Source organism: Miniopterus natalensis, chromosome 8, assembly GCF_054644295.1.
Source record: "Miniopterus natalensis isolate mMinNat1 chromosome 8, mMinNat1.hap1, whole genome shotgun sequence".
In the NCBI taxonomy this organism is placed as follows: domain Eukaryota; kingdom Metazoa; phylum Chordata; class Mammalia; order Chiroptera; family Miniopteridae; genus Miniopterus; species Miniopterus natalensis.
In genome coordinates, this window is record NC_142088.1 from 25,206,504 (window position 1) to 25,232,321 (window position 25,818).

Consider the following 25,818-nt stretch of genomic DNA (forward strand, 5'->3'; position numbering starts at 1 on the left):
CCAAGACATTGGAGGTTATCAAGAAATTAATTCTGAGCATCTAAGACAATTTTCAGTGATAAATTCAAAGTATTTAAAAACAGCCAAAATCATCTAGGCTGTCTCCTTCACCAGAATCCTTTTAAAATAGGGTAGAATCTCTTCTCTAAGGCCTCATTTAATTGTGGTCCTGCCTGTAAGAGCCTCCCTATGCTAGGAATTGGGAAAAGACATGATGATTTATTAGTTAATTGACTAAAACCTTGCCTGTGAAAAGGAAACAAATCTTGCTGTAGTTGTAGAATGTTGGTGGATGATTCATTAACTCAAATACATATCTATTTTCAAGTGACAAAGATATAAATTACCCAATTTAGAGTACAGAATCTTGCCTCTTGGTGCCCTGGCATTTAAGAACTTTGCTCCTGCTTTTCCAGAGAGTTGTTATTTTTAATTATCCCATAGTGGTCAAATTCCTCATCCTTATGTTAAAAACAACTGTTTATACACAAATGCACTGTTGCAACACATTAAATTCGTCACAAATCACATGCTCAGAAATATCAGATGTTTGTGTGTATTTTTCCACACCATCAAGGCAGGCACCTAATGGCACTGCTGAGATGGGATTAATCTAGCAAGTAAAATAAAGAGGAAAACTGTGAATTGTGAGGGTAAATTAGACTGTGACTCAGCTTTTAAAGCTACCATTTGACTAGTCATTTAAGCTAATGGGAGCTTTCACATTAAAAATTATTTTTATATAAACAGATCATGTTCCAAATAAGATTATTGTCAACAGAGTTATAAAACCTTTTAATAGTTCCTAACAAACTTCAAATGGGAAATTAATGTTCCTCTAAGTGCACATGTATAGTTCCTGTGCCCTATGCATTATTATGTGTTATTACACCAACTTCACAGTCTAATGTTTTACTCGACTTGAGCCTCTGTTTGTTTATGGGAATAAAACTACTGCTGTCAGAAGAGATTTCTCTTATAAGCCTCTCTTCTTTCTGGTGATATCTCCTTAAATCTCCTTAAATCAAGACACTTTCTCTACTAGTAAGTTAAACCTTCAAGAGATAAATGTTTTATATCTAGCCTACAAAAGAATCCACCTGCCCTATATCACACATATTTTGCTTTGATTTGCAATTCATGATTATAAAACATATCCCAAAATGCCTTAAAACTTGGAACCAATGGAAAAGATATGATCTTGGGTTGTCAAATCACAAAGGACAAAATCCAAAATTATTACAAAACCCCAAAAGAGCAAAAAACTGATCATAGCACATTGTGAACAAATAATTAGCTTTTCTGCTGTTGACTAGAGCCAAGATTACTTCTATTCAAAATATGCTAGGAAAGTTTCAGGACTCCAATATTTCTCTGGTTCTTTCAGTGGTCATACTATGCATTAGCTCAGAAAAGTTGGGAGGAGGGAAATGGAAACTGTTAGCATGGACAGGAAGGATGGATGACTCCAAATCTCCTCCTGAGTTTCTTCACCAACATGGCACCTTTGCCAAGCCCTACACCCCCAAATCTTTATTTCCTTCAAGAAGATGTTGACAGATTGTTGGTGGGGAAGGAAGAGCTGTTCAGTAAACAGACAGGGGATATCTCCAACTGAAAAAAGTTGGTGTATTGGTTATAGATCTTCCTTGTTGATAAATACAAAAAATATTTGATGATGAAATGAGAACAAGTCCATTGCAGTTATCTGTATATTGAGCAGACAGGTATTTTGCGCACTTTCCTAGAGAAACCAAGTCCATTACCAGTTCAGGTGTGCTCTCGTCAGCTATTAGTTTATCAGATGATTGAACTGACTCCAGTGACCATAACGTCTATCCAAGAGATTTTTATAAAGTACAAGAGCTTCTTGTTTATCTCAAAGCTAAACTTTCTCACTCTAAAATGAAGGGAAAAGGCGAAAGTACCAATTCCCAGAAAAATTTCTCTTAGAGTAGCTTACAAAAAAAGTGTATATTTATTAGGATGAACAGTATATTGTGATGCCTCTGTCTGCCCAATTCAAGCCTAGCCTCATATTCTAGTGGGCCCAAGAATTAGTCAGGCATGGAGCTCAATCCTTTCTATTTCCAAATTATCATTTCACAAAAGGCATCGCCTTTAAAGAGGTTAAATAATAAAACAAATAAACCAAATTCTGTTTAGATGGTCTCTGAACATTCCCATATACTACTTTCTGATCTATTGTTTTCTTAAATTAATCAATGCTTGATATAAAGGGCTTAATCATCAGAACCAATAAGTCTCATAAACAGTAATATAGTCCACAAATGTCTTACTCTTATTAAAACAATATAAGACACTGATTTGACTATGAGCACTGTTTCTAATATATTCATATCAGAAAGATAATTTCTATCTAATCTCATGATGAAAAGGTTAACTTCTAACCTTAGAAATAATTTCAAAATACTATGGTAAAATGTACAAGTGTTGTTTTAATTTTTTAAATTTTCATTATTCTCTACATTGTTGCTTATCTACTACTAGAAACAGGAGAGCAATCATAATTAAATGATATTTCTATACAACAGTGAAAGCTTTACAGTTCCCTAGACATGTTTTTTAAACTAAAATGGGGAGGGGGAACATTCAAATAAACCAAAACAAATAAGCTTGTTTTCCTAAGTTCCCACTGGCTTTTCTCTTTCTAAGGCCAGTTTAGCTGGATTTGCTGCAAGTTTCTTAACAAAAACTCAGCAAACAAAATCTTTTTTCTTCACAACACACTAATAAGCCCCAGAAAAAACTCTGTTGCTACTCAATACAGGCACAGCTTTGGGTCTCAATCATGAAACTATTGAATTATTTTAACATAACAGTTTCAGGAAAAAGTACACTGAAGAAGCACAAAAATATGAATGTAGCTAGCACCAGAAACGTACACTTAAAATGGTTAAAATGGTGAATGTTATGCTATATATATTTTATCACAAAAAAGAGTATAGTGAATCATTGTACAAAAAATGTAAGAATAAAGAAAACATCATACCCACTTTCCCTGCACTGACCTGATGAGCACGTTTAAACATGTAATTATATTGTCACATATTCTTTTCAATTTTTGGCAAGTTGTTTTTTAAAAGGTGAAGAGTTCTAAAATGATTCTTTGTTCAAACAGAACAAATTTACAAAACCCTACAGAACAGCAATCAAAACACCAGTTGTCAAACTGTGAGCAGAAGGAATCTGTTTTATAAAGCAAAAACCCAGCTGCATAAATTCAGATTTCTCAAAATGACGTTCGCTTTTCCCCTGAGTGTAAGAGGGGGTGAAGACATTTCTGAAGTGTTCTCTTAAGAAAGTCTTCACATAAAAATTTAATAGATTATATCGAAAAGACAAATGAAATTCAGGCAGTAAACCTTATCTTCACTGTAAGGATTACATCTGTCTTTATAGACAACCTATAGCACTATACTAATGATATTCATTCTGATTTTATGCACTTCCAAGCAAAACTCAGAAACAGAAGGTTAGGCTGATACATGAAATCTTCCAAGGATTTAACAACATAGTGTACAATCCAAATGAGCCCCAACCTTGGATACTGAGAGACTTTTGGTCTCCATTCTTTACTCATTAATTCAACAAACAATAATAGATACTAGGGACTAGCACATTGTAGAGTTGAAGGAACTGATAAGGTTGGGTTTTTCTCTCCGATCACTCTGGACATGCACTGAAAGGATATAATATGGATAAAACTGAAGATGGTGCGGTAGGTGACTACTGTAGCATTAAGGAAAGATGTGTTGATGGCCTGAGGAAGGCTGCCAAGGTAAGGGATGGAGAGAAGTAGGAAGTCTCAAGAAATTGGAGGTAAAGTCAGAAGGTCCTGACTGGGTTTAGGATGACTCCTAGTTTTCTGGTTTGAATGAGAGCGGAATAGAATTATTATTAACTGAGATGTGGAAGACCGGGAGAGGAGAAGTTGAAGAGGACCTAAGCTTACTCTGAACCATGGGAGACTTTAGATGAGTGTGGGCCATTGAGGGGTAGGGGCTGGGGAGAGGGGGAGACCTTAAAAAAAAAAAAAAAAAGGCTGAGGGGTAAGAGAACGGGGAGCATGAGCTCTCACAGAAGCCAAGGCAAAGAATGACTTCTCCTGGAACCTTTTTCTAGACTCCTTCATCTCTGTGATTCATTCAGTGAGCAAAATCATTAAAACCTAACAAAAACCACTAACCTTTCATTACAAATCAATGCTCACAGGTAGAATCAAAGACGTTTCACTTGTTTGAATTTTTTTTCTTTATTAATGAGGAAATAAGTCCATGTAGGTGAGGAGACCTGGACACAGAGAAAACCAGATCGATGGCGGGTCTGGAAACCTGTCTCTCCAGATGTCCAATTCTTTCTACTGTTCCTTTGATACCTGCCTTTTCTGTTCTCCCCACAGCATTAGGGCAGAAGCCCTGCAAACTGTTTATTGTGAAACCTCACCGACTAAGGAGCTCTCTATTTGCAACTTTATTTCCTCTCAGATCCACATGGGTAGATGCTTTTGTATGTCAACTGCTTTCATGGGAAAAGCCTCACTTCTCACTTCAATCCTCCCAATCACGTCTTCCGCCCTTCACAATCCACTTTGTATTCAGTTACAAGGAACATTAACACCCCCACTACTCTAGTCAAAAGCGCGATCTTTTCAACTAACCCTGCTGCTGGATGCAACGCAAGGTTTTGTTTATTATAAGGCCCAGGAGAATACGCCACGGTCAAGTGCCTCCGCAGCGCCAGTGTGAACAAAATGAGCTAGACACCAATAAAGGCCACCTGACAATTATGCCACGGCCTCTGAGGAACGGCATGCTGCTATCAATCCTGTTCCTCCAGGACAGATGTCCCCCTCACACTCAAAACACACGACATTTAAAATTCATCGGTAGCCTGTGCAGCTCTCAGCAGAGGTGCCAAGAAGCAAGTGGGCCTGGAGACTGCGATACGACTCTGCCCTTTCTCACGAGGCGCCCTGCCCAGCAGGCCCAGGGATCCCGGCGGAACTTACGCCAGCCCCGGCTCAGTCGTCTCTGGTGTGAGGATTAATCAGAGGCACTCTTTATGGAAGGCGGCATGTCGTGGTCCCTTGATAAAGAAAATCTATAACGAAGAATATGTAACGTATATTTTTAATACCTATGTCTAATGCACCTCTTTCAGTGTATTGTTGTAGATTAAATGTAATGCCTTAGGGATAAGTATATAACTTGATGCCTCATTAGGGCATCCATCAGGAATTAATAAATAGTTAGGTCTTTAAATCTATGCCTAATTTTACTTTTTTCATTCTAACTAATGTTGCACATTTAATTAAAGTACTTTGTCTGAAAAATTAAAATATCAAGAGAATAGTACATTATTAAATGGAGTTCATTTCATAAAAGTTCCTGACAAAATTTCCTATTTTCCTTTGTGTGCTAAATATAAAAAAACCAATCCACAGAATAATCCTTCCTTTGTTGTGACTTTTCAATTGTTAATGGTAGTATTTACTATCAGTTATGGGACACCAATATATAATTTACATTGATTTTAATCTCTTTGGAATTTAAACATATTCTCCAATCATCTAAACTTGAATATAGCATTTTTAAAACTGAGGAGGAAATACCCAATATATTTAAAAACTATGTGAGCTCTACCTTTGTTATTATAGGGAGTTATTGGAGATGAGTTTCAGAAATAGGCATGGTTTATAAAAATAAAATAAAAAATCATTTAGAAACTGAAAGTTGCTAGAAGAGTACATCTCAGAAGTTTTCATCACAAGAAAAGAAATGTAATTACATGTGGTGATGGATATTAACTAAACTTATTGTGGTAATAATTTTATAATATATACATATATTAGATCATTATACTGTACACCTAAAACTAATAAAATGCTATATGCCATTTATTTCTCAATTCAAAAAATCATTTATAGTTTTATTAACTTAAATGGAAATAGGAAACATATCAGCCTTGCTTCTGAGTATAAAGTTTTATTAATAAAATAAAATTTGGTAAATGGGATTCACTGTTTTCTGTGAAATATTTGTTGAGAACAAGATTTCAGTTTACATATATCATTTATAAATTCTAATTAGGGTATATAAAACATTCTCATTAAGAAAAAATCATATAGGAAAGTTTAAAAGAATGAATTTACTTTTATAAAACATTTCAGCCCTGGGCAGGTGACTCAGTTGGTTGGAGCATCCTCGTGTACACCAAAAGGGTATGGGTTTGATACCGAGTCAGGGCACATACCTAGGCAGTTGGATCACCAGTTGGAGCACATACAGGAGGCAACTGATGGATGTTTCTCTCTCACACCAATGTTTCTCTCTCTCTTCCCCTTCCTCCCTCTATAAAATCAATAATAAAATATATCCTTAGGTGAAGATTAAAAAAAAGAACATTTTATAAATGTGTGTGACTTGGTACATGGAGATTTAATGTCAATTTTATAAAAGCAATTCTATTCAAACTTAAGAAACAACTCATTTATAGTCTAAATTAATTTTCTCTAGACTTAAAGTAGTCTAGTCTACCATTTAATAAACAGATGTATAAATTAACAAATAGAAAAGTTCTTACATTTGTATTGTCTTTATAGATTCTAAAACTTACATTTCAATCGTTTTAAACTTCCCAACTGAATATTTCCCTAAGGGCAATCTCTGAGCTTACCATAAGGTAGATCCCTGAGCCACATATAAAACAGAATGTCAATTCTCATGACCCAGTGTAATGTGCAAACACATCCTTAATATTTTCTTCTCTTATGCTGATAATGGAATATGTCCTTCATGACTAGTTATCATAAACATAAAAGCTTTGGCTCAAATAGCCAACTTGACTTGAAAATCAAGATGAATCTGACTAAAGGCTTCAAGTTTTATCCAAAACTTCTGGGATGGGTTAGAACCATCTAACACTTTAATCCATATTTTATTACCTCTGATTAACTGAACATCAGCTTCTGTCCACATGCAACAAAAAGATGGCAGATCTCAGAGGATGCATATTCTTAGCACAGAGACTCTTTTAGGATGACTGTTGTCCCTCCCCCACTGATACCTAGTGAAAGCTCCATGGTCAAAGTGGAACAAATCTATTGTCTTAATTTAGAAAAAAATGTAAAAGGAAACTATGTAAGGATGCTTTTATTTGAAAAATTAAAACTCAAAGTCTATAAATACCTTACTGATAGAAATTACTGAAATAAATTCCTTCTTTCCAAAATATTGGAAACATATTAAAATGTTCCTATAGCATTAGTCCTATAATTACCTCATTAATTATCAGAGATGTACTTTGTAGAGACCATTAATGATATATTTTTAAGAATTACTTGAGGCATAACTAAAATGTGTCAAATTTCAAAGTTCATGGGCTTATTTTTATTAAAATAATTACACCAATATTATTTGAGTTAAATACAATTAAATATTTATTTGTCTTGGGACTGGTTAATGCACCTCTATTACAGTATGACAGAATATCCCTTAAATCTCATGACAAACCTTTGATTTGGAAATTATTTTACAGTCTTACACTTTAGAATTACTTACTGACTTTAATTAGCCCTGGTGAAAAGAATGTCCAAAGTACCATTCAATTCTATAATGTACCTGTAAAATTAACCTTATGAGCACTTAATCATTTAAATGAAAATGTATAGTATGTCTCCTCTTCAATCAAAGCTTTGCTGCCTGTAAGCTTAGAGGGTAGGTGTAAGTAGATGAAGTTCCCAGAGGAAGAAAAGGAGATTAAACTGAGATTTCCTGACCAGTTGTTTAAATCAATTTGATTTCAATTAAATGCACTCCTATCATAATGAGATTCAAGTCTGCTGTATTAAATTAGGATTTAAATATATTTCAAAGAAATTGGATCCAGCAAGAACTCCATATAGGTTATAAGAACTTTAATCTTTCAGTATACACATCCTAATTATAAAAATTTCAACCATTTTTATCAAATACAAAGTGTAGCCTTAAAAGTTCATCGAGTAGCCTTGGCCTGTCCCTCTATTTTCATGTCTAGATACGTGATTTCACATTTGCCTTTGCATCCTGTCCTCCTTACCACTCTCCCAAGTCTTTTAAAAATATATTATAGTGCACACAAAAAACTGTCTTTCATTGTCTCCTAACCCACATTCTTTTACTTCTTTGATTATAGTTATGGAGTCCCTTTTTTAATAAAAGCTCCTTATCTAAACTCAACTAACCCCAACTCATGAAGTAATTATTGTCCATCCTTGGAACATAAAACACTCTTCTATCAACTGTGCTTAACTCTCTACATTTAACCTGTGAATCATAAAGTTCAACTAATGAACTCAATATTCTACTTGGATGCTACTTAAAATAGAAAATCCTTTTCTGAATCATTTTTATACTCAGGAAAAATAATGGTTGTTGATATATCAAAACACACTAAGTCTGCTCAGCAACCACCAGGGCGGCTGCCTCATGAGGATATGGTCTGCACAATGAGAATATAATCGTAAGAAGAAAAAGAAATGGTAACTGGAATAAAAATGCTCTCATATGTAAATCTGAGCCAAATCCAGCTGAAATAGTAACAGTAAATTCGAGTGCATATCCTTAAGCATTGGCTCACTGTTCTAAAAAACTGCCAGGTGGCTTGCTTTCTTGGCACTGAGAGAAGTTTACAAAACCCTATGAAACTTGAAATAGTCAGACTTGCTCATCTTAGCAGTTTTAAAAATGGGGTGAACATCACAGCCTTTTACGGGACTATAAATTAACACTACTGATCTCTAGGCTATCAATCTGTCTGAGCACAAAGATATTTAAAACACAATTTGAATTTGGGATGGTTACATAAGGTTCATTAGTTTTACTAAAGGGCTTTGAATTCTCATTTGTTGATGAAACTGACTGGCACAAACCCTAAGAGGATACATTTCTAATACCACTACTAATGTTCTCTGAGAAGGCGAAGATATTTTATCCTAGGGAGTGTGAATCCCATGGGGAAGAAAGAAAAAGGAAAATATTCGCACTACAGATCCTCTTTTAGTAATTAATCATAAAAAGATCATTGGCAGCAAGGATTCCAAGCCATGCTGAGTCAATTAAATTAGGCCTATTTCAAAATAAAGTTTCATCTCTTAGATCTCATTTAAGTTATCAGTGAAAAGGACATTAAAGTCACTTATTACAAAGAACTGGTAGTAGAATAACAGAAAAATAAGGTACTTAATGAAACCGTTTATAATCTATAATTATTTTCCTAAAACAGCATTTCTAACTAAACACTTTACAGTGAAAAGCATAGTAATGTTCAAAGAGCTTAGAGACTAATCCTTAATCTCCTAGAAAAAGATCTGACACCCCAACATATTTAAACTTAATTAGCATGGCTATCAGGAAGCTTGTGAAGAATTAAAGAGGAAATCCATAATGAATTCACTACAGTTACTTACTTTCATATTATCATCCCTAGGTGGTTTCTTCATAGAAACTTGTATAAACTGAGAGAAAGTGACAACTAGGTTTACCTATGAGAGTGACTAAATTCATTATCCTCTTAACAACCTCCAAGTAAATCGCTCTGTTTTCATAAATGAAAATCCAAATAAGAAGAGTAGGGCATCTCACATTTCTGAGAAGTGTTATACCTTTCAAAGGGCTTCCACATTCATCTTCTCATGAGATTTCCACAAGATTTTCAAGATGAGAAAATTTAAGACACAAGGCAACTGAACAACTTGCCAAAACATATAAGTCGGTGGCAAGGTTGACCATCAAGCCCGGACATTCCTATTCCTAGTTGAATCTCTTTCTGTAAGCTCACACTACCTCTTCTTCTTACTACTGTGCTTTTCTAGTTCCCAGCATATTGTCTCACCCCTTCACCATGGTAAGGAATGCACGTTTTACAACTCTAATTATCTTCTCTCACTGAATATTAATAAAAGGGACTGTCACTTACGCTAGTCATCTCTTCCTCACAGTGCTGTATTATATGGCCAAAATGCCCCCTCTAAAAGGGGGGCTGCAAAAAGAGGATGTGGTCTAAAAAATTCCTCATAATTTTGGAATATTTAAAATTCTTTCAATATACATTTATAGAGCCCCAGTGTAGTGCCCCGCACTGAGCTAGGTATACAGTAGGTGTACTGTAATGGCACTTGTAGTAGGAATATATATATTAAGAAATAATCATACAAACACGTAAACATGTAATGAGAAATTACAAGAAATGTTCTGAAAGAAAATACAAATATTTTAGTTCGAGGGTGCTAATTTACATTGCCATGGGGTCCTATAGGTGCCCTGAGGAACTAACATTTGAGCTAGACAAACTGCCAGGCAAACAGTATGAGAAGAATATTCAGAAGGAACAGCACAGGAGGCTCCTGAAGAACCTGCACGAATAGGCCAGCGTAGCAAATGCACAGGAAGAGGGGACAAGTGAAATGAAGCTGGAGAGTTGGGAAGAAGCCAGGTCAGGTGGGGCTGGGAAAGCCATTTCTAAAAAATCTGGACTTTAGTCTATGGAGGTTTTCAGGCAGAAAGGTAGAAGTTCTTAAATTAAATATATACATTGGTATATACCTGCTGGAGAGTGCATTTTGCAATACAAATCTATTAAGGAAGAGACCTCTGAGATGGTGCCTGCAGGGGAGATCAGAGTAAAGACTAAACTAGGGTGGAAACAAGAGAAGTGGGTTTGAGGGTTTACTGGAACCGGAGTGGAGGCAAAGAGGAGAAGGAACTACCACGAATGACCCCCAGGTCTCTGGTTTGAGCAACTGAGAGGCTGCAAGAGCCATTGGTAGAAAGAGCAGAGACTAGAGAAGGAACAGATCTGTAAGTGGCTCTGGAGGTGGTGAGAATGCAGTTGCAAAAAAGGGGGGGGGACTAGGCCTCAGGATAGATGGCTGGGTTCAAGATATAAATTTGGATTTAGAAACTGTCAGGTTATAGCAATATCTGAACCCATACGACCGGATGAGCTAACTTAAAGAAGGCAGCAAAAAAGAGAAGCACACCTAGCACTGACCTTCCCCCAGACCAGTGTCTGTGTCATGGGTTCTGCTTATAAACATGTAAGTTCTCTGATTACTCTCTCCCCACCCACTCCCACCTCCCCACTTTTTTTCAACAACAATTTTTAAAAGAGTTTTAGGTTCATAGCAAAATTAAGAGGAAGGTACAGAGATTTCCAATATGCCCCTTGCCCCCACATATACATAGCCTCCCATTGTCAACATGAAAGTGGTGCTTTGCGGGTGGGATGGATGCGGGGTGGAGGGGATCAATGGGGATAAAAAGGGGACATCTGTAATATTTTCAACAATAGAGATAAAGGAAAAAAATTTAAAAAACATTATTTATAACAATATTTTCCCTTGTCTCAAGTTTAAATTAAAGGCATAGTCAAATGTAAAAAGGGTATAATATAAAATCACTCAGTGCCTTATCAACATCTAAACTGGAAAAAGGCAAATTAGAAGATGGCTTTCTCCTGTTTGTTTCCAGATGAGGCAGAGACTGATATTTGCCTAAGGATTAACCAAGGGAAAACAGGCCCTATAAATTCTATTAAATTATTTAACAGCCACAAACAAATGCAATAATTCATTCTCAGTGAGACAAATCATTTTCTCTCTCAATACCAATGAAGCAAACATTTGCAGGTGTTCAATCAGCATCCTTGCATAAAGCCAACAACGCAACCCTTTCATGACTAACAAAGGAAACATACTTTAATAGGATGAGAAAATAATGAGTCATTGACAAGACAAATATTCAGAGAAGTTTCAAAAAACTACTCCGAAGGATATGAAAAATTTCTTACCAAGATTCTAAATGTAAAAGTCATTTCATTGAAGTGACATTTACCAGGCAATTGTTGGAGAGAATTCTGTAAGAATTAGATTATCAAGATGTGAAATAATTTTTTCTGACTATTTGGACTAGAAAAATCATTAGTCTTACCCATCCTGGAGTGCGAATACCCTTGGACTATAGAATTTCTCTAAACTGAAGAAAGAAGTGTTCTAAAGAGGTTTTCTGGCCAGGTAGCACCTAAACCAATCCAGACAAGATACAAAATTTCCCTCTATACATTCTCTCTTTAATTTCTAAAAAGTATTCCTCATCCCTTCAAATGATGGGCGAGTGCTGCTCTCGGTTCCAGTCTTAGAGGATATTAAACACTCACTATTCCCCCGGTGCAGGGTCTACGTATGCATGTGTGCGCACGTGTGGCTCTATTTTTGAAGGAGAAATCTTTGCTGCCCCTCAGTCTTTTCTTTTGCATTTCAAAAATCTGAATGCCTTTCGTTTTCCCCATGTATCCTATTTTCTGCAGCTTTCATTACCTGTGCAGGTTCCTTCTGAACCAAGCGTTCTACTTATCTTGACAAATCATTCATGGTCAGACCAGAGCTAAGCGAGGGAAAGATGGCCTCAAGTTTTCCAGGCGCAGGACTTCTTGTTATATATCCTTTATGACCCTGTTTTGTTTTCTGTCTCACTTACATTCTGATTACCATTCCAACCCTAAATTACTTTCTTTCATATTTTTTCATATCTACATTAAGCTTTAAAGTTTCTAGTATTGTGTTTTCTTGCTATCACTATGTGGCTTTTGCCCCCTGATTTGGGGGCTTCTGTGGGGTTCTATGAGTTTTCAACATTCACATCCCTAGGTAAATCTATCCATGTAAATAAAGTATGCCACTGATCATGCTAAAAATCCTCCAGATGGCTAGACTTTAAAACAAAAACAACGTTACAGTGTCTTCTATGTGTCACAGAGAAACTGATGTTGGTCCCTGGGCCGGAAAGAAATCCGCCCAGCCCATGAATGATTCTGCCTCCATCATCTTCCCTATACCAAATGGTTCCCTGAAATTGTTTGTTCTAACAATTCATGTGCCTGAGGACAAGAGCCTTGTCTGCAAAATATGGACCTTGATTCAGTCTTCACTTTAAATTAGTTACAATCTTACAGAAAGAAGTACAGTCATGAGTCAGGTTAATAATTAATACAATTTTGGCAGATTTTGTCAAGACTAAAATAGCACTTTCCCTTTGGCCCAGGAAACAAGTTTCACTTAAATTTTCAAACATAAGACTCTGATGAGGTTGGTAGAAATAAAAATGTTCCTAGATTTGTACTCAAATCTGTCAACAAAATAAAAATTACTAAATTATAAATGGTAGAATTCCCTAAATAATTATAAAATGTACATAAATTTTAGAATTATAGTTATAACATTTTAATCTGCCTAAGTCTTAAATTACAGTCACATCAAATAGAGTTATAGTTTTCTATCTAAAAATACAGGAAGTTCACTGTTACTTGCACTGATAATATAAACAAAATCTATTAATGCCTAAGAGACGACAGTAATAAACAATTTTTTTAAAGTCGCAAACTAACCACAGTTAATTCATTGAATTAAGGAACTAAGACTAATAGTTAAAGCAAAAAATTCTAGTCAGGAAGTCTAAGCTATACACTGCAGGCAATGAACCAGAATGTGAACAAACTTAAATATACGGTACTGTGATGGAAGTTTGCAAAGATAAGGACTTTGTTTTTGTTTTGCTTATTGCTGCATTCTCAGCACCTAATATAATTATAGTGATATTATTCATAAGTTTATTGCTTGTCTCCCAGAGCTCCCTGAAAGCAGATGTCCCTGGTACCTAGGGCCATGCCTGGCATTTTGTATGCGCTCAATAAATGTTTATTGAATAAAAGCCTGTAGAAGTTCCATAGCTGCATGTTATGATGATTATTATGAGTTTATTGAGCATTCACTATGGCACAGGCACTGTGCTAAGGGCCCCGCTTAAGAGGTAGAAACAAGATTTGAACCCAGGCACTTGACTCCTGGACCTTTTCTCTTAACAGCTCCAGTTCAATTCCACGAGAGCAGTCTCCCTACAATATACAGGCTCCTACATTAGCACTGGATTTTTCTACTCAAATTGCCTTTTTTAATTTCTCATATCATGAGGAAAAAAATACTTCTTAAACATCGACTTCGATAAGATTCTATGGAACAAAACATTCATATTTAAATAATGGCATTTGAACCCTGATTGTGATCATTGTGTTTCTTTCTTAGAATTCAACTAAATTTACCAACATGTCATTAGTCACTTGTATAAGGAGAGCAGATAGCAATGATTTTATCTTCACCTGACATGGGAAACAGCTCTCAGGTGACTGGTTGCTCCCTTTCAACATTACTTTTTCTCTTCAGTATCTGAACTTCCAGAATCCTGACAGTAATGATCCAAAGCATTCAAATTCATCAGTGCTATCAAACTCACACCCAAGTGACCTTTCTCTTCTCACAAAGCTAAGTTAGCTTGACTTTTAATAGATTCACTTCGTATTCTTGAGTTGATTTAGATCATGTTGTTCTCCTAAGACCTGGCTATTCTGGCATCCGGGTATTCCTTGCCCACTGCTCCCCTTCCTCGGACCCACCTACCAGCCTCCTCTCTTCCTCCCACTTCTGCCTTTTCCTCCTCAGCCTCCATCTGTACTTCATATTTCATCAATGGAGCTTATATTGCACTTCCCAACATAATATATACCTATGTATGTATAATGTACATATATATTTTTGTAACTTTAAGTATATGCAAAAAAATGAAGATAGAAAAAGAACAGAAAAAAAACCCCTAAGGGTTAAGTAACTATAATAAAGCTTCCCAGCTAATCAATGATGCTGGAGCCCAGATGTATCTCCTCTCAAGTCTACACTCTTTCCATTACATCAGTGGTTCCCAAAGCATGATACCAAGAGATCTGTCAAAAATGGAGATTTTCAGGCTTTTCTCCAGACCCACTGAATCTGAGGTGGGGTCCAGAAATTTGGGTTTTAATGAGGCAAGGGTGCTTCTGATGTACCCTAAAGGTTTATCGCATTACATCACTGGTCCAAATCTTATATAACCATAAGAATCACCTACGATTGCTCATTAAAATAATATATTTCCAGGTCCTGCCTGATTCACTAGGTCTGAGATAGGTTCCAGGAATACATATTGTTAACAAATGATACCCCACCCCCATCCCAAATGATTCTTATGGTCAGGGAAATCTGAAAACACTGCACCAAATCAAGATATTCCACTTTGTACACACAGAAAAAAAGGCAGATATTGCACATAATTATGTGATAGTTCCACGTTAAGAGTATCTGTATACTGAAACCGTAATTTTTCAATACTTTAATTTAAATTCTAGGGTTAGTTCAGGAAGAAGAGGAAAAGTAACACAAAATCAAGAAAAATAATCACGAGTCACCACTTGAAAAATGTTTAGGAAATACTGCTTTAGATAAACAGTTCTAAAGAATTAATATAATTCCAGTGTGCCAGAGATTAATAGTTATGAATAACTGTAAGCAACTTTCAGAAAAGCCCAATACCCATTCAAATGTAGAAAAATTAAGAAAGGATTTCTATTTGTACCATAAAAGGATTTCTTGCTTTAAGAAAGAACTTGTTTTTTTATTAAATAAATTTGCCAGAAAGAATAATCTTTGCCATTTCACACACACACAAAAAAAGTTATGTGTGAGGCAAACTCTGTCATAAATCAATCACTTGAAGGGCTGGTTTGGGGCTTACTTTAATCTTCACTTTTATTGCCTGAGCAGTAGGCTCCAGCGTCTCACCGTGTTCTAAATGATTCAAAAATCTGGTTAATGGTCTGTAACTGTTATATATACTCAAATGAAAAGGAAGGAAGCTGCCATTTATTGAGGTCTAAACATGCCAAAGAGAGTGAAATACCTTCTCAGTATCGTGCAATATGTATAAAGTGGAAAAAGTAATAACCAACATACCTAATGACCTTAATAATGCATTCAAAAGAGAGGAATGATTTCATAACTCTTAAACCAGCGTTTCCCACTCACCCAGAACACGGGCCAGTGAAGCTGCCTCGCCAGCCCCCCCCCAGCCCCTTTCTCACCCTCTGCCTTCCCCAACAGCTGCTCCTCTGCCGACTCTCCTTCCCTGCTGGGGGCCATCACAGTGGCTAACAGCCTTTTAATATGTGCAGGCGGCACAAATTATACTGGGGAACATTATTTGCAGCCCAAGCATTTTCCAGTGTTCAAGAAGTAATAGCAATTCTACCTGCAGGACAGAAACATACTGAGAGTCACTAATTAACAAAGGGTGCCTCGTAGGCTCCAGAAGAAATGTTCTCATTCCTTAGCCCCCCTTCCTTTATCAGTTGCTTTCAGTAATCATTTCTTTCCCATCTAATCCACTGCCACACACTGAATTCCTAATTATAATTACCCATAATCTTTTTTTCACGAGCAGATGGACCTAGAGTTCCACAATGGGACATTTTTTCATAGCTAATCATTACACTTACTGGGTCAAATTTACAGTACTTCCAATTGGGACTCATTTACATCCAAAGTAGCTTACTAAGAAATTTAAATAAAATGTTCCAGATAGTTGTTGACATATTTTCAAAAGTGGGTCTGGGTCTTCTATGCCCAAAAGTATTGATAAATGCTTTCTGCTAATAGTAACAATGTTTGATACATCAATATCAGTGCATTGATCCTGAAGCATCTTATTAATAATCCTTATGTTCATTTTACTTAATGGTACTTTAAAGGGAACATGAGAAAGGTGACAGGCTGTAGTATCTGGTAGAGGGAGGTAGAACACCCTGCTTATATAGAATATAATTAAAATATGTTATTATTTTTAATATTTTAAACTATTTTTTAAACACTTAAAGAAGCCAAGCCCTAGTCAGTTTTGTTCAGTGGTTAGAGCATTGGCCTGCGGACTGAAGGGTCCCGGGTTCAATTCCTGCCACGGGCACATCCCTCGGTTGCCGGCTCCGTCCCAGCCCCAGTCTGGGCACATGGGGGAGACAACCAATTAATGCGTCTCTCTCACATCGATGTTTTTGTTTCTCTCTCTCTCCCTCCCCTTTCACTCTCTCTAAAAAGCAATGGAAAAAATATCCTTGGGTGAGGATTACAAAAAAAAGAAGCCAACCAGTTTGGTAGTTGTATGTGTTTGATCTTCAAAATGGCTCTCTTTAGTCCTGAAGATGCTCTCCTGTGGTTTGCCTATAAGGTAATATAATATGGTTTAAATGTGTCAGAACTCATGCAGGAAAATGAGTGTTTCTTCCTTCACAGTAGACAACTTGAGAAGGGATATATTTAATTCAGTATGCAGCTTTTTCTTAAAGATATTATTTTATTAAAAATTAAAACAAGATTTCTGTTTATAGAACTGTAGGAAAACAAAGCCAAACAATACAGCTAGACATAAAGTAGAAAGGAAAATTCAACCAACAGCACAAAATGCAGATACCAATATTAGTATTTTAGCCAACATCTTTCCAGAGGCTTATTTATGCAAACATGTTATATAAACTAAAAAATGACAAAAATGTCGTCCTATATATGCAGTTCCATAATTTTTTTTATTCTATAACATATCATAAGCATATTCAAAATAAGCAGTTTTTTAAACCACATAGTATTCATCCATTAATTCCTCTTGGGTGGATATTTCTGGGTTTTCACCCCTGTTTTTTCAGTGTTAGGAACAACTCTACAACAAGCTCAATGCATTTTCAGAGCACCATTTTGGAATTCTCTTCTAACACATAGGTGTCCTCAGCTTTAGGAAACTGCACTCCTCTGAGTGTATCTTTCTTTGGAAATAGCCAAGCCTTTCAAAGTTAGGTCTGGGTAGCATTATTTCTAACCACACCCGCTGTGACTGATGGAGGAAATTCCTTGGAGTTCCATTCATCACATGCTTCTTTGGAGGCCATACAATACAGAAAAAAAGGGCCCAGACTTTAGGCCAGGAAGATCTGTTTGTTTTGGTAAGAAAAGTGCACAAATTATCAATATAAATCTTGATGAATTTTCACAGAATACACTGTGTGACCAGAATGAGTATTTTCTTCTCATTTTAATACTTCTTCTGTATTTACTATATAATTGTGGACAAATCATCTCTGAACCTATGAAATGGGCATGAAAATACATGCCTTTAAGATGCACTGAATGGACTAAATAAAATAACATAAGCAAAGCTTCTGGTGCGTAGTAAATAAGTGACTTTCTTCCCTACCACTCCCCACATAAGGAGCATGTCCTGGAACATCCCCACCAGCTCCTCCTCTCCTGCAACCCACCACCACCCAAAGCCCAACACCTTGTCCCCTGACTGCTTGAATTACAAGCCTCTCCACTGTAAAATAAGTTTTCAATAAGGTTTGAGAGAACACAATCACATCAAGGATGCCAATTTAGAAACACGAAGTATCAGCTACTAAGAGATAAAGAGGCTCATCTCCATTAAGAAAAGCAGTTGTTAGAATGATTCACAAGTTTAATTTTGCTACTTGTTAAGTATTATTAAATACTTAATGAAAGGCAAAGCCCCTGGGTTTTCACCAGGGCACCCACACAACCCAGGTGCTGTCTTACTCAGAAGCCCATGCATAAAATCTTGCCTTTATTCAAAACACCAAAATCAAGGATTGCGGGTAGCACTGATTAAAAGGGAATTTATTTTTTTGTCATTGCTGTATCTAAGGGTCCAGATGAGAGTCAGCAACAGCCAACACTTCAACAATTTTATCTAATCTGTGAGGTCTCAAGCACCACCTGGGGACTACTCCATGAAGACAAAATTTAGTAATGCAGTAAGCAGTCTGCCAAATGCTAACCGTCAACAGAAATAAATAGCATAATAATATTATTTTTAAAAACAGCTACTATGGTTTAAACCTTACTATGTGCCAGGTTCTCTGTCATGTAAGCTCTTTATCCATATGACCTATTTTTCTCTCACAAGGTCTCTGTGAAGGTTTTGCTAGCCCTATTTTGCAGATGGAGAAATTGAGGCTTAGAGAGATGAAGTAATCTGCCCAAGATCACACAGCAGAAATGACTTCAGATTCAAGCCCAGGTTAAGAGTTCACTTCTAAAGACCAGATGGCCAGAAAATTTCCCTTTGTCTGCACCGATGTTTCACACAAAGCATTATGCTCTTTCCCTGATGCTGACAGCAATTTAAAACTAATCAACCCCTTTTGGGTGGAAAGGCAGCTTGATAGTGTAAAGATAAGAAAAATTCTTTAACCAAAAAAACTTCCCTGATGAAAAATCTTGTTGCTAGACTTTTTCTAGTTTTGTTTGTTTGTTTTTAATCAGCAGGTAATTAATAATGGGATAAACAACAGAAGACAGGATTGTTACTGAAGTGGTAATTGTTGTTTGTAAAAATTCTCTCCCTTTCTTTGAATGCTTTTAATTTTAAAATTGCAACAGAGGCATCTTAGTGTAACTCCCATTCCATCAGAAGCCAAGAAGTGGTGGAAATTTCCTATGGAAATTTAATAAACCTTCTCTCTCCAAAGGCAATTATTTTTCTTTCCTACTTGGAAGCGGTCCACCCCATTCAACTCCCAGCCACGAGCTTGGAGGTTGGTGAGGAGGCGGTAATGAGCAGAGGCCGCAGCTCGCCAGGTGCCCCTGTGTCTGTGACGGCTGAGTGGGGCGATGACACGGGACTAGCTTCATTCTCACCCCTGGAAATACATGCGATTTTATGACAACACCGGAGCCTTCCTCATCTACTAAAAAGGAGACAAAGAGGTGTAACGGGTTACTCAACCCTTATCAATAGGTCTGCTTGCTCCCTGAGCTCAGCAGTTAATTTTAATTTTATATTATTTAGGTTGTTGTAAATAAAAGCCTATTAATGTAAGCATCAATCCAAAGAGAATTATACTTCATCTCACCATATCGGGGGACATAATAGAAATGATTTTCTCCAGCCATACTTAATTCACTCAGAATAGAAAAAGACCATAGAAAATAAAAGATTAGTTTGGGAAACTATAGAATATTGGTGCATTAAACATTCAATTGGTTTTCAATTAATTAACTGGAGATTATCTGGAAGTTAGATATAATGTGGCACTCCAAGGACATCTGGAATCTCTCTCTCCTGTGCGAGCGTGCAAACACACACACACACACACACACACACACACGCTTCAACGAGCAGTTCTTGAGGTCTGTGAATATTAAGAGAGTAAGAGTTTAAATCAATTGTTTTTAGCATTTTTCAGCCCCAAGTTCCTCCAAAACAGGAAACGTCGTATTTGCAGAAGGCAGGTCAGAGCACTAGCTGCTTCTTCCCAGAACCTTCGACCTGCACGACGTGCCTGCAAAGCGTGTGGGGAGGGAGATGAGGAAGAGCTTCCTGTCTGCTCCCCCACTGACTCTTTCTTTCCCAGCTCACAGGCAAAGCGTCACGCGGCCCTGGCAGGCGCGCTTTTTTGTTTTTTTAATATATCTTTATTGATTTCAGAGAGAGGAAGGGAGAGGGAGAGAGAGAGATGGAAACATCAATGGTGAGAGAGCCACTGATCGGCTGCAGCCCGCAGCCGGGGCCTGTGCCCTGGCCGGGAATCGAACCCTGATCGCCTGGATCCTAAGTGGATGCTCAGCCGCTGAGCCACGCCCGGCTGGGCAACATGCGCTCTTTCCGATTTGCTAGAACGGTTCCATGTTTGTTCTCCATCTGCGGGCCTTAATATTTCTAGACGTTGTTTCTGAAGATGCGGGTCCTTTCTGCCCCCGAGGGGCTGTTTTCACAATGCCCCCGGCACGCTGGGGAAGCGGGTTCCAGGCTGCGGCAACGCTGACCATCCCCGCTCTCAACTAGCTCAGCCCATGGGGAAGCCAGGCCCTCAAGTCCCTGCTGCTCTGCTTATTAGGTCTGGTCCTAAAAGCTGGTCCCCAAAATGTCTCTGATTTTTCTAGGCCATCTGGAAGTCAGTTGTCATCTCCTCCCACAGCACTCCTTTTGCAAAGGCTGCACTGGCAAGAGCAACACCCTGCTCATCTCAGGCCCTGGATGAAGAGCTGCCACCCAACTGGCAAAGAGCGGGCTCTGAGCGTCCGGCGTCCTATTCCACGGCCTGAAGAGGCCACAGCCACGGAGCTGCAGCCCACGGCCCCGGAGGGCGTGTTCCAGACTCGGCGGGGCGCGAGGGCCTTCCCTCGGAGCGACACTGCTCTCCTCTAGCCTCTGTTCCCTCTGACCTGCCCCCTTCTCCTCTCCCGAGAGAGAGGCAACCACAGATGCGCCTGCCGCCGCGAGGCGCTTAAGAGCGAAGGCAAAGGGCAGAGACACTGAAATTGCGAAGTTTCGTCTCTGACAAGCTCTACATCAACGCAAAGCTTCTACCCCAAAGCCAACTCCCCTTCCAACGACCTACCTCCATCAGTGGCCGTCACCATTCTCTCAACTGCCTGATTCCTCGTGATCTTTGCCTCTCTCACCTAATCGGTCACTGCTCTGTCCCTTCCTCCTTCGGCAGGTCTCTCCCCTTCTCCGTCACGTCCAGCCTGGTTGAAGCTCCGCTCAGCTCACAGCTGGGCTACCGACATGGACGGTATCAGTAAGGGTTCAGTCAGGGACCAGAAACCACTGCAAGTGTTTAAAAGAGCGGGAACTTAATACAGGGCTTTGTGGGGGGGGTTGTCTTAGGGGGAGGGGTGGCGATATAGATTACAGCTGATCCTTGAACAACACAGGTCTGAATTGTGCTGGTCAGCTTATTTATTTATAATTAATTAATTTAAATTTTAAAAATTATTTATTTTCAATAAATACAATTGGCCCTTCACATCCACAGGTCTCGAATCCTTGGATTCAACCAACCACAGACCAAAATTGGTAATACAGGGCCCTGGCTGGGTGGCTCAGTTGGTTGGAGAGTTATCTCATACACCAAAAGGTTGCTGGTTCGATTCCCAGTCAGGGCATATACCTAGGTTTTCAGTTTTGATCCCCAGTCAGGGAGTGTACGGGAGGCAACGAATCCATGTTTCTCTCTCACATTGATGTTTTTCTCTCTCTCTCCCTTCCTCTCTCTCTAAAAATCAATTTAAAAAAAGAAAAACATATCCTCAGATGAGAATTTTGTTTTTAAATGGAAATAGAAAGCTTTGGATATACAAGTGCCAGGAGGGCTGAGAAGTCAAGAGCAAACAGTGAGGTAGCCCAGAGCTGAGCAACAGCAGGTCGCTACTCCACTCCTGGCTGGAGGGGCAAGAGGAAGAGGCAGTGTTACCAGCACCCAGCGCCAGAGACACAGAAGAAGCTGAAGCCACCGCGGAGGCCCTGTCCTGCAGAAGCTGGAGCCCAAGGCAAACAGCAGCTGCTGCGCCTCCCATCTCCTACCAGGGCCTCCCACTGGCCAGAAGCACAGCTGGGAAAACAGCATGCAGGGGTCCAACACTCTGCCAAGCAGAGAGCGGGAGTGGGAGACCAAGAATCGACCTGGAAGCAAAAGGCCAGGGCCAGCTCATAAGCTAACTGTGTTATGTGTAGCCCTCACAATAGATAACTAATACTCCCGTTTTACACACAAGGAAATGAAGCTTCTAGAGGGTAAGTGCCATACTCAGGGTAAAATGGTGCGGCCAAGGTTCGATCTTGATCTCTCCAACTCTAAACTCCCTTTCCTTCCCCACCCTCCACTGCCTTCTCTGACCAGCCGCCCTTCAGCTACAATATTTACATCATAATGGGCTATAGCATTTGATGACTTCCAAATAGTAAATGGAAACTACAACTGAAACCTCCAGGCTGCAGTCTTCTCCCAGTCCAGGAAGGAAGGGTGAGGAGGCCCCCAACACCTGAGGGTGATGCGTGCACCAGTCAGTCCCTTCTCCTCTCCCAGGCCAAGGCCCAGAGCACGAGGGATTGACTAGCAGAGCCTGGCTTTCCTGGAATAAGTAAATACTTCTCGACTGAGGTTTTAGGAGACATGGGAAAGGCCCCACACTGCAAAATGACACTTCGTCTTTTCATTCATTTGTTACTTTTTAAAAACATTTATCAAATGCTGAAATATACATATTCAATGATATCCAAGAAGAAGAGTGGCAACAGTGGAGTGGAGGGGTCAATGGGAAACAAAAGAGGACATCTGTAATACTTTCAACAATAAAGAGAAATTTTAAAAACGGGTTAATCAGACTCTGGGTGTATACCCATTTCTTTTAAATGTTCATGAAAAGGGGAGGTAAGTTATAAATGGCCAGGGAACCTGTACTGGTTGGTGCTAAAATTTCACTCCCAAAGTTTAGGTTAATTAGTTTAACACAGTGTTTTGGGGGTTCTTTGCTTTTTTCCAGTTTTTTTCCTGACATAGCCATAATTCAAGGCCGAGTGAACTTCTACCATGAAAAATACAAAGCTACAAGATGTTAACATCAGAGAAAGCTGGAAAAGGGTGTACAGAACTGTCTATACTATCTTTACAACTTTTCCATTAATCTAAAATTATTGCAAAATTAAAATTTTATGTTTTAAAGCTTATGTATGTTTAAAGTCTCCATATTATCTATGGAATGTCTTCCCATAGATAGGGAAGAACCCTGTGTTTGTTCCTCTTCTTACACATTTTTCAGTCCCATTTCCAATGACTTGGTTCTCCTTATAGGTTTCTTGTCATCCCTGATCTTTCCATTTGATTTCATTTTGTGTTCAAGCCAGGGAAATCTAGCAATTGGAACTTGAAAGAGATTGAACTCACTCAACTTAACTTCCAATCTCTACCTTGTGATTGTGCCAGGATAAAATGTTTCCCCTTCAAACAATCATACTGTGCAGCACTTTTAAATATAACTATTTGAAGAAAACCAATTCAGAAAATCAAACATCGCTCACAAATGCATCGACTGAGTTACAAACTGCTTAATCGAGGATCATAGAGGGTTCTAAAGAGAGTTTCTAAATCTTCATCAGTATATGAGATAAAATAAAGGAAGAATTAGGCAAGAAGAGGCAAAGGAGAGCAAAATAGTATAAGAAGACGGGGACTTTTTAGGAAAAAAGCTAGAGAGGGGAATTTTTAATTCCAAATCATTTCATATCAGTCACACTGGCCAAGTGAATAATACCTGGTATGTGCAAGTCTTAACTTAAATACCACCATCTAAGTCAAAGGAATGTTATAAGACATATTTTAAAGTCTTCCTGTGGCACATATCAGACAAAATAATCTCTTAACATTCAGCTTTAAACTAACAGAGTTAAGTATTTTCTTGTTTTATTTTTATCACTCCCAAGGTTCCCAAAATGATACCTTTACTAGATCTTCATTTCATACATTCATATAGAAGACACCTTTGTCTTTGGGGGGGGGGTTCCTTTCTCCCGCTCTGCTCCCTACAACCCACCGCCTCCCAGGAATGCAAGGAGAATAAAAGATCTCTAAGCATCTAAATACTAGTCGCATTATTGGACACTGAAAAGAGTTACTTTATTTTTTTGGTAAAGTCTATTTTCCTCAAGTCTCTTATTTTTTTCCAGATCTCATTGTCTACATACAATAATAACTAAGAAGAAAAATGAAGGGGGGTAAAAAACACAAGCCTTGGCAGATGGAGGCCCTGAATATTAAGCTGGAGCCATTTCCATGGCCCAAGCAGGCAAGTGTGAGCCAGAACCCTTTCCTCATCACACTGAACACAACAGGAAGCCAACTTGCAAGTCCCAAACCCCACCTCGTCGCCCCACCCCAACCAGCCCAGCCTGTGAAGCCCACACTTATTCAGGTGCCAGGGCCTTCATCCTTGCCAATGCCCTTCTCACAGCTTTCATATGAGCTCTTCCAGGAAACAGTGACACTGGGTGATAGATGTGCCCATCAACTCCATATTTACCAGTTTCTAGTTACAAAAAGACAGGCATCTTTGGCATCCTCTTACTCTCTGCAGACTCGTTCAGGCTCCCAATCCATCATTATTGGCACAGGCCCACCCAGGGTCATTATTCAACGGAAGGTGCCATCCATTAATATTGTTGAAGTCAGGGATGGTGTGACCACCACACAGTAGTAAACTGGAGGTGCCAAGTTTCACTCAAAAGGCGTGAAAGACGCTGTGATTTACAGCAGTCCTAATGAGCCGGGGAATTCTGGGCCTGTAGGCACCTGCTGCTTCGGCAGCCTCTGCCAACGCCACCACCATGCCCTAGAATATTACACAGTACCCCCTCCAACTTAGGAGAATTTATCATTAAACTACATTGGAAAGCTTGCTTTGCCATCCACCATCATTTAAAAGGCAACACTCATGAGGAAAGCCCATTTGGGGAATCAAGAGAAAGGGTCCTATTTCTGCAATTTTTCTTTCTCTCTGTGACTACTCTTAAAAGAAAAGAGATTCCCAACTAACTCTACAGTGAAATAAAATCAGGAGGTAGTTTTATTTATTTACTATTTATACCCTATATTCTTATATAAAAGGTTTAGCTGGTTTGGCTCAGTGGTTGGAGTGTCATCCTGTGGACTGAAGGGTCCTGGGTTTGATTCCAGCCAAGGGCCCGTACCTCAGATGCAGGCTCGATCCCCACTGGGGTCATGTGGGAGGCAACCAATCGATGCGTCTCTCTCACATCGATGTTTCTCTCTCTCTCTCTTTCACTCTCGCTCTCTCTCAAAAGCAATGGAAAAAATATCCTCGAGTGAGGAAGATTTAAAAAAAAAAAGGCTTAGAGCAGACTGCCAGAGGGCTGCAGGTGCTGGCTGTTCAGAAGGGGCTTTACGCGGCTGTATTTCGGTACTTGATGTTCCTTCCCTCCAGGAATGTGACGAGTCATTCATTACAACCGAGGGCAAACAAACAATGCCGGCAATTCCCCAACTAGGCAGGGCTGCTCGCACCACTTGACCGCGCAGTGCTGTACCTCGGGTGAG

General features: G+C 38.7%; 1 protein-coding gene across 1 annotated transcript in view; it reads right to left on the reverse strand.

Moving 5' to 3' along the window:
- Positions 1-25,818, reverse strand: part of PLCL1 (phospholipase C like 1 (inactive)) — a 312,956-nt gene that overhangs the window by 57,057 nt on the left and 230,081 nt on the right. The window lies entirely within an intron of this gene.